We start from the raw sequence: 13,165 nt of genomic DNA, 5'->3' as shown, positions 1-13,165 counted from the left end.
GTGTGGGCACTGCAGCTGACTGTTGGGTAAAGAAGCTGTGCCACCTTTCTCGTGGGTTTGCCTGGACTCTAGGCTTCCCTGCGGGCAGAGGGTCCTTCTTTCCAAACCCCTCGCTTTTCCTCCTCGTGCCCGCCACCAGGGGCAGCCGCATCCGCGCTGCCACCCCCGTCACCTACGCGGCCGCCCTGGCGGCTCGGGGGCCGCTCCTCTGGCCCGGGAAGCGGTGGCGGAGGGCGCTGGGCGCGCAGGCGGCCACCCGGCTCTGCCCCGACCTCTCTCTTCCGACTCCCGTCTCTCCCTCCGCTCCCCCTCGGCCCCTCCTTCCACACTGCGCTGCCTCCTCTCTTCGGAGAGCTTCCCGGCACCTTCCGCGACGAGTTTGGAGCCGCCCCACAGCAGAGCCCACGGCCGTCCGAGCGCGAGCGACGCAGGTGTCCGAGCCCCCGAGCCGCCGTCATCTTCGCCTCCGCCTGGGTGGGACCTGGGCCTCGAGGTGGGATCCAACTCTCTCTCCGCCGCCCCCACCGCTCCCTCTTCCTGCACCTGGCCAGGCGAGGAGCCAGGCGCTCGGGCGCGCGCGCGGGTGGCTGGAGCCCGCGAGCCACCTGGGGTCCGAGAGGCCGGGGCGGGTCCGGCGGCGTCACTGGAGGGTCGGCGGGGACTCTGGTTCCCCCGGGGCAGGCGCTCCGGGGTAACCCTGGGCGAGGAGCATCGGGGCGCGCGGCCGAGGGCAGTCGGCCCAGCCTGGGCGCGAACCTGCCCGGCGCCCCCGAAAGGACTTGCCATCCGGCCAACTTCTTTTCCAGGTCTCCTCGCTACTTTGGAAACTGAAGGGACTGCGACGGAAACCAGTAAGCCCTGGGGCCCGGAGGAGGAAAGATTTGTTGGTTTGGATGACAAAAGAAAAACAAATGTGCTGTAGGGGTGGTTTAGCCCAGAGCTTATGTTTCCACCATCTAAGCTCTCCCCAAGCATATTAATAGAGCAAAACAACAACAAAACCCAATCCCAACCAAAGCACTTATTTAAGGGAGATTGTAGGTGTGAGAAAAAGAGACCCAGCTGAGGAATCGCTTTGGAAACCCCAGGTAGGAATCACTTTGGAAACCCCAGGTAGGATGAGGCCATTTGAGAAAGTCGTTATTTGGGGTGCTATTTCTAGAACTTGGGTTTGCAAGGACTAGAGGAGACTGGCTCTTTTAAGCCAGAGGGGATTCTTTATATTGAGGGGCTGCCTGAGTGTCCTCTGTTAACCTTCATTTCCTCAAATATTAAAGTATGTTGAGACAAATGCTCTTTCAGAGCTCTGCACTGGGAGTCAGAAAATCTGGCTTTTGATATAATTTGTATTTACCGTGACAGCTGTGGTTCATTTAACCTCTTTGGGTCTCTGTTTCCTCATCTGTCAAGTTAGAGGGTTGGATTACAATTCTGAGGGCCTCTTGATAATATCTAAAATGTTTCCCAGCTTAAACATTTATAATTCTTTGACTTTTTAACATTTACAAACATTACTAGCTTTACAATTTCATGAAATTAAAAAAAATCTGTATTGATGTTGGCATTTTTTGTAATATGCACTTATGGTTTATGCGTTTAAGGCTTTGCAACCAAAATTTGAAGAGAAAAACACTTTTTTAGCTTAGAAATATATAGTTTATATGTAAATAATTAGATCATCTTTCAGTCTAGCTTAAAGAATCACATTCAACTCGAAGTTAATATTTGCAACACTACAACAAAAACATGTGGCTTTAGTATAGTACCTATTCACTTTCAGTGTGGTATATTTGGAGGAAATAAAAATTGTTTTGGAGGAAAACAAAAATTGCACCTTTCCGGTCAATTACTGTTCTTGAAGTGTTTGTTACTTTTTAGCATGATATTGTGTGCAGAATATTAAAAATTGGTTTCAGAACACTTTAGAGCCTGTCAGAAATTAAGCTCAATAGTATAGATGCCAATTTTAGTAATGCCTTTTAGTTGTCTTGGAATGAATCCCAGAAAAATAGCAGAGGTTAACTAAACAGATAAGCTTGAAATTAGGAATTGACACACACACTCAAAGTTGTACAGGAAGTGTGTTCTATAAAGTGTCACTGATATTTTTATTTCCTTTTGATAAAAAGCAGACAACAACCAACTGTTGACTTGTTTTAGCAGACAGAATGTTAGGATAGCTTTTGTTGTTACTTGTTAATTCAAAATTATTTGAGACTTAGTCATCAGTAGTTAGGATAGGTTTATAAATGTCTGTGGCTCTTTTTGGTGGTGTTGATCTAAAATAAAATAATGTGCTCACACCCTGCACATGCTCTTTATTCTGTCTGGGAGAGTGGAATAAATTTGAAGCAGTCTTTTATGAGGGCTTCCCAGGTGGCTCTAGCAGTAAAGAACCTGCTCGCCTATGCAAGAGACATGAGATGATGGGTAGTTCCCTGGGTCAGGAAGATCCCCTGAAGGAGGGCACAGCAACCTACTCCAGTATTCTTGCCTGGAAAATCCTGTGGACAGAGGAGCCTGGTGGGCCATAGTTCATAGACTCACAAAGAGTCAGGTTTGACTGAAGTGATTTAGTATGTACCTACTCTTTAATAAACACATTTAAATTTATTTTCCTTGCCTTTTCACCTTTGGACTGGAAGTGCCATCAATTATTCAGGCATTTGTCTTCCATCATAGTCTCTGGTGAAGTAAACGATCATCGCCTTTGAAAGAGATACCCAGAGAGTTAAGGAAATTGGTTGTTGAATGAACAGAGAGTCGTCGAACTCAAATATCCTGGCTTCTAGTCTCTTGGAAAACAACTGAAAACAGTGGATGGATCTGCTTACAGTCCAACTCATTCATGGTTTGGGAGGGCCATTCTCGTTGGCAGAAGCTCTACTTCTCTTTTGTAATGAAATTACCGAGAGAAAACAGCCGTGTCTTCAGTTAGATCACTGTTATGTAACTAAAAGGTTTGTGTTTGTGAAGGGCAGTATCCCAAGGGGGGTCTTAGAAATAGAACTTAAAAAATATCCAGAGAAAGGAAAGAATTGCCTTGGCAGATACTGTACCGCATTTTTCATACTGAGAGCCAAATGCATACTAAAAAATATGTCCTGTGGAGTTAAAAATGAAGAAAAGGGCTTATAGTCTGCTCTAATTCAAGATTTTTATGTGATTTACAAATTCCAGTTTTAATTAAATTACAAGTGTTCACCTCCTGGACAGACCTAGTACATATAACCTTTTGGTGTTTCAATTCAAATTTGGTCTGGTTATAATTTATCCTTCTCAAGTATTTTTGAAAACTTCTGTAACTCCATAGTGATCTTGTTGTCTTTTCACACACATGATCTTATTAATCTGTAAATATTTTGAACTATGACATATGCAGGGAGAAGAGTACATAAAACAAATGTTGGTACTGGTTTACAAATAATATAGCAAATCACTGTAGCCAATGAGTTCAGTTGCTCAGTTGTGTCCGACTCTTTGTGACCCCATGAACTGCAGCACGCCAGGCTTCCCTGTCCATCACCAACTCCTTGAGCCTGCTCAAACTCATGTCCATTGAGTTGGTGATGCCATCCAGCCATCTCATCCTCTGTCGTCCTCTTCTCTTCTTGCCTTCAATTTTCCCCAGCATGAGGGTCTTTTCCAGTGAGTCAGTTCTTCGCATCAGGTGGAACATCAGTCCTTCCAACGACTATTCAGGACTAATTTCCTTTAGGATTGACTGGTTTGTAATTGTAACTGTCTTGTAATTGTAACAGATAATTCAAGGCAAATACTCATTATTCACCATACAAATAAGAGAACATGCCAATACCCAGAAACCTTTTTCTTGTTCCTTCCTAATCACAGTTTTCCTTTTATTTAAAAAATTATATGCACACAGGAGGCATCCTTTCATAGATTCTCTCGCTTAACATTATGTTGATGAGACTAAGCCATTTCCTCTCCCTTTTAAAGCATTAACTTCTAAAAAGAGATGTCTATATTCCCTATCATTTGATTCCTTTTCATTTCTCTCTTAAACCTACTTCTGTCACTCTCATTTTCAGTACTCTGCCCACTGTCACCGGTGACATCACCTTTCCCAAACTCAGTGGTCAGTTGTCACCTTTGATCTTACGTCCCCTGTTGATAGCACTCTCAGTTATCACCCTTTGCTCTCTGATATTTCCTTGTTGGCCTCCAGGATACCATGTATTCTTGATTTTTCCTGCTTCTTCACTAGCCATTACTTTCTCTCCCCGTTGCTGGTCTCTCTTCTGCTCTCAGAGGTTTTAACCTTAGATTGTCTTCAGCTCTAGTTCTTGGGAGTTCTTTTCTGTCTATACTCTTTGATGATTTCATGCAAACTCTATATTTGTGCACTGATGACTCCAAAATGGTAGGTGAAACTTTGAGTTATCTCCCTGAACGTTAGACTTCTATGTCTATAAAGACCTGCCTGCTCAACATTTCCACTTGGATGTCTAGAAGAGATCTCCAGTTCAACATGCTCCAAATGGGATCTTCATCTCACCCAAGCCCTCTCTGCAGCCTTCCCTATCTTCATCCTTCATGCTGCTCAGGCCAAAACCTGGGAGTCATCTTTGATATCTCCCATTCCCTCATATCTTAGATGTAATATGTCAGGAGGTCCTCTTTGATCTATCTTCGAAATAATTCCTGAATATAGTTACTCTTATCACCTCCATGGCTATCATCCAAACCTGAGCTGCCGTCATGTCCCACATGGATTATTGTAAGGACCTCCTAACTGGTCTCCCTGCTTTCATCCTCTGCCCTCCATAATCCAGTCTCAAATTGTAATCAGAGCTCTGCTTACAACATGTGGCAGATCCTGTCACTTTTTTCCTCCAGAATCTCCAATCTCAAATGTTCCTTAGAATTACCTACAAAGTGCTACCTATTTTTTCCTCTCCCTTTTATCTATCTGATCTCATTTTCTTTGCTGTTTCTCTTATTCACTCAGTTCCAGCCACGCTGGTCTCCTTGCTATTCTTTGAGTATATCAGAGACCATCTTTGCTCTGACTGGGATGCTCTTCTCCCAGATATCCACATGACTTAATCTATTATTTTCACTTCTTTCAAATTTTTGTTCAGTTGTCTCCTTTTCAATGAGGTCTACTCTGGTCATCATAGTTTAAATTGCACATCTTACCTTGCAAAACACTCTCCCCTTCCTTAGCTTTTCCTCATGTTCTTACCACATTTAAAAATACTTACTGGCTTATTATTAATCATTTTTTTTCCTGTCTTATTTTTATTAGAATGCAGACTCCATGAGGGTGGATTTTTTTTTTTTCCCCTGTTTTATTCACTGTTATATCCCTAGTACCTGAAACAGAGCCAAGCATGTAAGGGGAGCTTAGTAACTTTTTTGTTGTTGTTGATTGAATGCTGTTGCTGACAGTGACTGTTCATTTTTATTATTGGATATATTTTGTTTTATGAAAATAATACTTTTATTTTTTACTCATTGTGATTAAGGATATTTGGATCATTTCTACCCTCTCCTTCCCTCTCTCCCTTTTTTCTTTCCTTCTCTCCTTTTTCTTTTTTTCTCCCTTCCTCCGTCCCTTTGTCCTTCCTCCCTTCCTCCTCTCTCCTCCTTCCTCCTCCTCTCTTCTCCCTCTCTCCTTCCCTCCTTTCCTTTCTTTTACTGTCATAAATAAACCACCTATGATTCTTCTTCTACAAATGTCATGGTCCTTAGATGTAGGAGTTTCTTTTTGTTGTTCAGTTGCTCAGTGACTCTTCGTGACCTCATGGACTGCAGCGTGCCAGGCTTCCCTGCCCTTCACTATCTCCTGGAGTTTGCTCAAACTCATGTCCATTGAGTTGGTGATGTCATCCAACCATCTTGTCCTCTGTGTCTTTAGAGTATAAAACTCCTAGTCACATTACTAGATCACAGGGCTTGCAGATGTCAGCTTTGTTAGACAACGCCATGCTTTTCCAGCATGTTTCTACCCATTTATGTTCCTACTTTCATTCCTCTACATCTCTGCCAAAATTTAGTGTTATCAGAAACTTTAATTTTTGCCCATTTGGTGGGTATGTATTATCTCATTGCCTTTTGTTTCTTTAATTACTAGTGAGATGGAGCCTAGTATCTGTAAAAATAGGCTAGGTTATGCTTTGGTAACAAATTATCCCCAAATCTCATTGACTTAATGTGCTAAAGATTTATTTGTCATTCAAGTAAAGTTTCCTCTGGTTTAGGACATCTCTCCAGCACAACTATTTTCAGAAACTTAGAAGTCTAAATTCAGGAAAACTGCTATCATTCTGTACAATCTGGAACACAGGACTTTCCCAGTTGATGTAGTATGGAGAAAATTGTGGAGAATTGTGAACTAACTTTAAATGCCTCCATCTGGAAGTGACATGAATGATTTGCACTCATGTTTTAGATGCAAAAGAAATCCTAACTTCAAGGAGACAGAGAAGGTTAATCTTCTGTGCTAAAAGGAAAAATAAAGGTGAATACTGGTTATCTGTTTTTGTTTTAATAAGATACCCTCAAATTTAGTGGCTCAAAACAAGAAATACTTATTATTGGTATTTTCAAATACCAAGTGTTGACATATGTGTGGGTTTGTTTCTGAGTGTTGTATTTGTTCTTTATGTCTCTTTCTCTAATTACTGCAGGTTTAAATTGTCTTGCTATCTGGTAAGTGGGGCAGTAAATCCTCCCTCTTGGTCCAGTTTTTTCAGGAGTGCTATAGCATTCGTTGACCCTTTATCTTTCCATATATGTTTTTCAAATCGGCTTATCTAGTTCTAAAAAGTTTGTTAGGAATTTAATGGAGATTCCACTGAGATTATTTTGTCTATAAACAATTAAAAGGAAATTGATACTTTGTAAATATTCAGTTTTAGAATACAAGACTGTCTCTCAATATATTTAGATCTTCTCTGACATGACAATATTATAACCATTATAATAGTACACTTTTTCTCTTAGGAGTCCTTGAACATTTTGTTCTATTTATTTACAGAAACTGCATATTTTTGAAGTTATCTTAAATGATATCTTTTCAAAAAATTCATTGTCTTTTTGCTACTGCCATAGAGAAATAAACTTGACCTCTAAAAACAATAGCTTTATTGGACTATAATTCATATATCATAAAATTTTCCTTTTATAGTGTACAAATCACTGGTTTTCAGTACATGAACACAGTTATGTAACCGTCACCATTATTTAACTTTAAAGCATTATTATCACTCCCAAAAGCAACCCCATACCCCTTAGCAGTCACTCCCTATGTTCCCTTCTCTGATCCCTGGAAATTATTGATTTACTTTCTGTGTCTATGGTTTGCTTATTCTGGACATTTTATATTAATAAAATCATAGGGGCTTTGGTGAACAGATTCTTTCACTTAGCATGCTATTTTTAAGATATATCCATGCTGTATCATGGATCAGCGCTTCATTCTTTTTTTTAATCATAAAAAAACATTTTCTTGGGGTTTACATTGAAAACATGATTCCATGGAAATACTTCATTCTTTTTATGGCCAAATAATATTTTATTATATGGATACACCACATTTTGTTCATTCACTCATCAGTTGATGAATATTTGGGTAGTTTCCATTTTTTGACTATTAGGAATAGAGCTGTCACTAATATTTGCATACAAGTTTTTATGTGAACATATGTTTTCATCTCTTGGGTATATACCTAGGAGTAGAATTGCTCAGTCATATGGCAACATTATGTTTAACATTTGAAAATCTGCCTGTTTTCCAAAAGAAGTTTTCAACATTTTATATTCCCACCAGCAATGTATTAATAGGGGTTTTAATTTCTCCATCTCCTTGTCAACACTTGTTACCACCCAAAGCTTTAAGATATCATAGTGAATGTGAAGTGATACTCATGGTTTTGACTTGCATTTTCTGATGACTGATGATCTTGAGCATTTTTTTTCATGTGCTTGTTGGCCATGAAAAGATATTTATATATCTTTTTTGAGAAATGTTCTTTGTTTGTTTATTAATTGGATTGCTTGTCTATTTTTGTGGTTGTTATGAGAGTTCTTTATATAGTGTATGATCTCTTTTAAGATACAGAATTTCAAATAGTTTCTCCCATCCTGTGGCTTTTTCACTTATTTGAAGGTATCCTTTGAAACCCCGAAGTTTAAAATTTTAATTAAGTCTAGTTAATCTATTTTTATACTTAATTTTGGTATCATATCTAAAAAGCCATTACCTAATTCAGGGTTGAAGAGTTTTACTTCTATGTTTTACTTATAAGAATATTATAGTTTTAGCTTTTATATTTTGGTTTTTGATTACTTTGAATATATAGAGTGAAGGAAAGGACCAATTTCCTTTGCATCTGGATATCTACTTGTCACAGCACCATTTATAGAAAAGACCATTTTTTCCTCATGTCTAGATGTCTTGTTAAAAACCATTTAAAAGGTTTATTTCTGGACTCTCAGCTTTATTCCATTGCTCTATTTCTGTCCTTTTATGAGGTACTACATTGTCTTGATTCAGTTGAGTTCAGTTCAGTTTAGTCACTCAGTTGTGTCCAACTCTTTGTGACCCCATGGACTGCAACACGCCAGGCTTCCCTGTTCATCATCAACTCCTGGAGCTTGTTAAAACTCATGTCCATTGAGTCAGTGATCCCATCCAACCATCTCATCCTCTGTCATCCCCTTCTCCTTCTGCCTTCAATCTTTCCCAGTATCAGAGTCTTTTCCAATGAGTCAGTTCTTCACATCAGGTGGCCAAATAATTGGAGTTTCAGCCTCAAAATCAGTCCTTCCAATGAATATTCAGGACTGATTTCCTTTAGGATGGACTGGTTGGATCTCCTTGCAGTCCAAGGGACTCTCAAGGCTCTTCTCCAACACCACAGTTCAAGAGCACCAATTCTTCGGTGCTCAGCTTTCCTTATAGTCCAACTCTCACATCTGTACACGACTACTGGAAAAACCATAGCTTTGACTAGACAGATCTTCGTCAGCAAAATAATGTCTTATGTCTAGGTTTGTCATAGCTTTTCTTCCAAGGAGCAAGCGTCTTTTAATTTCATGGCTGTAGTCACCATCTGCAGTGATTTTGGAGCCCAGGAATATAAAGTCTGTCACTGTTTCCATGGTTTCCCCATCTATTTGCCATGAAGTGATGGAACTGGATGCCATGGTCTTAGTTTGATTGTCTTGATTACTGTAGCTTTGTAGGTTCAAAATTGGGAAAGGTTTATGTCAAGGCTGCATATTGTCACCCTGCTTATTTAACTTATATGCAGAGTACATCATGTGAAATGCTGAGCTGGATGAATCACAAACTGAAATTAGGATTGCAAGGAGAAATATCGACAGTCTCAGATATGCAGATGATACCATTCTAATGGCAGAAAGTGAAGAGGAACTAAAGATCCTCTTGATGAGGGTGAAAGAGGAGAGTGAAAAAGCTGGTTTAAAACTCGCCATTCAAAATACTAGGACTGTGGTCCCATCACTTCATGGCAAATAGATGGCAAAAAAGGAGAAGCAGTGACAGATTTTATTTTCTTGAGCTCCAGATCACTTCAAATGGTGACTGCAGCTATGAAATTAAAAGACATTTGCTCTTTGGAAGAAAAGGTATGACAAATCTAGACAGTATATTATAAGCACAGACATTACTTTTCAACAAAGATCCATCTAGTCAAAGCTATGGTTTTTCCAGTAGTCATGTATGGATGTGAGAGTTGAGCCATAAAGAAGACTGAGCACTGAAGAACTGATGCTTTTGAATTATGGTGCTGGAGAAGACTCTTGAGAGTTCCTTGGACAGCAAATAGATCAAACCAGTCAGTCCTAAAGGGAATCAACCCTGAATATTCATTGGAAGGACTGGTGCTGAAGTTGCAGGACATTGGCCACCTGATGCCAAGAGCCAACTCATTGGAAAAGACCCCGAGGCTGGGATAGATTGAGGGCAGGAGGTGAAGGGGCGACAAAGGATGAGTTGGTTTGATTACTCAATGGACATGAGTTTGAACAAACTCTGGGAGATAGTGAAGGACAAGAAGCCTAGAATGCTGTAATTCTTGGGGTTGCAAATAGTCAGACATGACTTAATGACTGAACAACAGAAATATTTTTGTGTGTGTGAATTCCTTAGTATTTTCTATGTACAAGATCATGTCATTTGAGAATAAAGATACTTTTACTTCTCTTTACAATTTAGATGTTTTCTATTTCTTTTTCTTGCTCAATTGCCCTAGCTGAAACCTCTAATTGAATAGAAAGTGCAGGTGAATAATGTTATCTGATCCTACTCACTCAGCAGGGAAGCAGCCAGTCTTTTACCGTTAAGTATGATGTTAGCCGGGGCTTCCTTGGTGGCTGAGTGGTAAAGAATCTGCCTGCCAAGCAGAAGTGGGTTCTATCCCTGGGTCAGGAAGATCCCTTAGAGAAAGAAATGGCAATCCACTCCAGTATTCTTGCCTGGGAAATTCCGTGGACAGAAGAGCCTGGTAGGCTACAGCCCATGGGTCGCAAAGAGTTGAACATGACTTAGTGACTAAGCAACAGCAACAATAATGATGTAAACTATGGGTTATTCATATGCAGCTTTATCAAGTTGGAGAAGTTCTATGTCCTGTTGAATCTTTTTGTCATGAAATAGCATTGGAATTTGTCAAATGCTTTTGCTATTGACTTGTCATGTCTTTTATTCTATTATTATGATTGATCAAACATTGATTTTCATATTTTAAATGAAACTTGCATTCCTGAGGTAAATCATATTTGATTACAGTGTATAATCCTTTTTATACATTGGAGGGTTTGGTTTGCTAGTATTTTTTGCATCTATATTCATGAGAGATATTGGTCTGTAGTTTCTTTTATTGTGATGTCTTTGTCTAGTTTTGGTGTCAGAGTAATACTGGCCTCATATAAAAAGTTGGGAAGTATTTAAAATACTTGGTTTTATGTTTTTCACCAGCAATCTTGCTAAATTTTGTAACTAAGTTTAACAACTTACATATAGATTCTTTGGGATTGTCCATTTTTATTGTCATTCGTGAATAATGGCAATTTGTTTCTTTCTTTATAATCCTTAATCTTTTCCCACTTCTCTTTCTGCCTTGCCTAGCACCTCAGGTATAATGTTATTTTGAAGTGCTCACAGAATAAATCATTTCACATTAAGAATGATGTTTCTTTCTGACTTTGAATTTTCCTCTCAATACTGCTTTATCTGTGTGAAATTAAGTTTTGAGATGCTTTTTTCATTATCATAAGTTTAAAATGTATTTTGATTTTGATTCTATCTTTTTTTGCCCTGTAGATTACCAAAAACAATTTTTATTGTCCTAATATATGACATTTGTGTAGTTATATTTTTGTTATTTTTTTTCCTGCCTTAAAAACACTGTGGACAGAGAATGTGGTCTGTATCTGTATGATTTTAGAATTTGGATTTGTTTGTAACTTGCCTTATGTCTTTGTATGTGGTCAGATTTTGTAAACACCTCACTGGTGATTAAAAATAATGTGCCATCTACAGTTTGGAGGAGCTGAGTTCAATGTATGTCAAATTTGTTAATGTTTTTGTTCCAGTGTCATTTGTTAATACTATTTCAGTCATATATCCTCATGTATTTATGTTTGCTGTTCTGTTTTTTTTTGTTTCTATACATAAATTGATATAAATTTGTTTTATCAGTTCAAATGCACGCACTTAAAAATGTAACTGTAGCACACAATCATTTTATTGTTTAGTTGCTAAGTCTTGTCTGAGTCTTTTGGGACCCCATGGACTATAGCCCGCCAGACTCCTCTGTACATAAGATTTCCCAGGTAAGAATACTGGAGTGGATTGCCATTTCATTCCCCATCCATTCATTCTTTAAGGAGAAAGTATTAAAAATTTCTACCATGTGTGTGGATATCTGTTGTTTTCCTTGTGGTACTCTGAGTTTTCACCATATATCAATGTACTTTGAAGCTACATTGTAATAAGCATATGTTATTTTGAAGTTATACTATATGTATGCATTTAAAATTATTATATATTCCTGCTGAATGGAAACTTTCATTAATTTGGAGTGATTCTCTTCACTTATATTTCTGTTTCTATAGGGTATTATTAAGGAGATGTTTTAAAATACATATTTATGTGTTTAACAACCTTTTTAAGGTTGTTCTGACTTATGATTATCCTCATGCTTCCTGTTGGCTTTAAAATGAAAACCAGAAATGTCCACTCCTGTAACTCTTAAATCCATATTTCTGAGCTTAAACATGTGATTAATGCCATTGTAATATTTTAAAGTGAGATTTTGTGTTTGTAAGAAATATCAGACACAGAAATGCTGAATCTGTAGTAAAACATCAATGTCAAATTTAAGTGCTATGAACTCATAAGTTTAAAATCTTTTCCAGAATGCAAACACTCAATGTCTAAGGTAGGCTATGTGAAATTTTTGTGGATATTGATTCTCACTGAATGAAAGTCAGCAAGTCACTTGTTATTTCATAGAACTGCTAGGCTAGATTCACCCCACTTATACAATTTTATGATACCAATAAAATGTCTTCTGAAGTGAATACAGACCACTGTCAGTGTGGGACAGTATTTGCCTGGCTTTGGTGTCTTCGGGAGGTCTAGTTGACTGGGTTAAAGCTGTAACTCTGTTAGCATAGCATGGAGACTTGCTGAGGAGAGAATAGAGTTATGGGAACCATTGTCTGTGGACCATGGATGGTCTTTAAGGAGAGAGTCACACATTTGAGAACTATTTGAGTGAAAATTCCTAGTACCTATGGTGGTGATGGTTTTAGTCTCTAAGTCATGTCTGATCCTTTTGTGACCCCATGAACGGTAGGGGTCACAAACTGTAGGAGGCTGGTGGTAGCCCACCAGCCTCCTCTGTCCATGGGATTTCCCAGGCAAGAATACTGAAATGGGTTGCTGTTTCCTTCTCCAGGGGATCTTCCTGACCCAGGGATCAAACCCACATCTCCTGCATTGCAGGCAGATTCTTTACCACTGAGCCACCAGGGAAACCCCTTCTGGTACCTATCAGTTCAGTTGCTCAGTCGTGTCCGACTCCTTTCAGCCCCATGGACTGCAGCACATCAGGCTTCCATGTCCATCACCAACTCCCAGAGCTTGCCAAACTCATGTCCATTG

General features: G+C 39.2%; 1 protein-coding gene across 3 annotated transcripts in view; it reads left to right on the top strand.

The window, feature by feature from the left end:
• The first annotated feature begins 285 nt into the window (after positions 1 to 285).
• Positions 286 to 13,165, top strand: part of LEPR (leptin receptor) — a 93,772-nt gene continuing 80,892 nt past the window's right edge. The window contains exons 1-2 of one of the 3 annotated variants that reach the window (XM_070367889.1): positions 286 to 493; positions 807 to 851. The gene's annotated coding sequence lies outside the window, so the exon portion shown is untranslated. The other 2 variants (XM_070367888.1, XM_070367890.1) reach the window with 2 other exon arrangements.

Source organism: Bos mutus, chromosome 3, assembly GCF_027580195.1.
Source record: "Bos mutus isolate GX-2022 chromosome 3, NWIPB_WYAK_1.1, whole genome shotgun sequence".
Classification (NCBI taxonomy): Eukaryota; Metazoa; Chordata; class Mammalia; order Artiodactyla; family Bovidae; genus Bos; species Bos mutus.
This window is presented reverse-complemented; position numbering and strand designations above follow the sequence as displayed.